Source organism: Fopius arisanus, unplaced genomic scaffold, assembly GCF_000806365.1.
Source record: "Fopius arisanus strain USDA-PBARC FA_bdor unplaced genomic scaffold, ASM80636v1 scaffold00315, whole genome shotgun sequence".
Classification (NCBI taxonomy): Eukaryota; Metazoa; Arthropoda; class Insecta; order Hymenoptera; family Braconidae; genus Fopius; species Fopius arisanus.
In genome coordinates this window covers 6,232-7,821 of record NW_011888054.1, presented here as the reverse complement: position 1 = coordinate 7,821, position 1,590 = coordinate 6,232, and positions in this window count along the sequence as shown.

Genomic DNA, 1,590 nt, shown 5'->3' with positions numbered 1-1,590 from the left:
GTTCCCCCAAGACACTGACCGCCACGTGACCCGGAGAAGAGAGACACTTCCCTCAGATGACCCCCACATAACAATTAAGGGAAAAAGGATACAGCGTGGCGAGTGCCCCCGATTAACCCCGATTATTCACGATAATCGAGGAAGAAGGAGATCGGATGAGTGCGGCCATCACTCGTCATATAGCTGCCCCGAAATTTAGTGTGTTTTTGTTGAAAAATAAGGAGAAGAAAAAGTGCAGAGATTTTGTAGAGAAAGTGAAGAACAAGAAGAAGTTGTGGAGGATCTAAGTAGATAGACTATAGCGGTTCTGGACATCGGGATCTGAGCGGGTGTGCGGGGCGGGGGGCGGGTGAGGTTGTGGGTGAGGGCAATGCTGGAATCTGCTAGGCCCTCGGTCGGTAATGGGGGAATCTTCTTTATCGGCCCCCACGGTGGTCATGTTCGAGGCTCCGTTTGGCCCAGAATGCGGGGGTGGGGGGATATGCACCATGTGATATCTGACGTTGAATATCCGCCATATGATATCTGACATCTAATATCTAGTATTTGATGCCTAATATCTCATATCTGATGTCTAATATCTAATATGTCATAGCTGACAATCGTAGTTGTTACAATTTTCAGACGTTCTGTTGGCGGTGCATTTTTTTTTCTTCTTTGATTCCACCTCAATAATCATAATTACAACAAATTAATTCATGATTTTGAAATTTCGTCTTCAAAATCATCATGAGTAGTAGAAACTAATAATGAGAAAGATTAATTTGTTTTCTTATTAAATCTGAGGAATAATTTTAAACTCCATACTTCACTCTCTCTCTCATTGAGATTGAAGCGCGAACTGGTCCACCGCTCACGTGGCCGCGTGTGTTTAAACGTATAAACAAAACACTCGACCTCTTGGATGCGCAGTGAATCGTTGTCGACGTAGAATGAATATTCCACCATAGTCTTCAAAAGACGATATCATGCAACATAACACAAGTTTAATAATTTGCAATGATCTTTCTTTTTTTGGGTTTTACATTGAATGCTCATGACATTGAACAAAACAGAAATTAATTGTGCACTTTTGGACTGAATGTTTCCAATTTACATGGAACATCAATTACTTTATCTAATTGGATAAAAATTAATGATAAGAAAACAGACACGATTCAATTTAATTTTTCAATAAAATTTCCTGAGACTTAGTGATTGTCGAATGCTTTCTGTGTGTTTGTGTATTTACCGATGAGCACGTATGCGTCACATAAACATTGGTAGTGACCTCGCTGGGATCATGACATAGAGATGGAAAAGTCCATGTTGACAAGTGCAAGAGTCATTCACCTCATCAGCTGAGATCGAAGAAATTCAAAGTTGCGTGAATAATGATTCATTGGAATGTAGGTATAAAGAATTTCTCAGAAAAAGTTGATCATTACGGATGTGGGGGCTTTTCTAGGAATCAATAATGCTTTCCGAGAATAAAATTTCAGTTCTAACGAAATTTGGATAGACTGGTGGAGAGGATGAGGTGATATAAATCGCGAATTTTTAGGGAGAACTTTAGTTGTAATCATGGAGAATCTCTCACCAGAAGACATA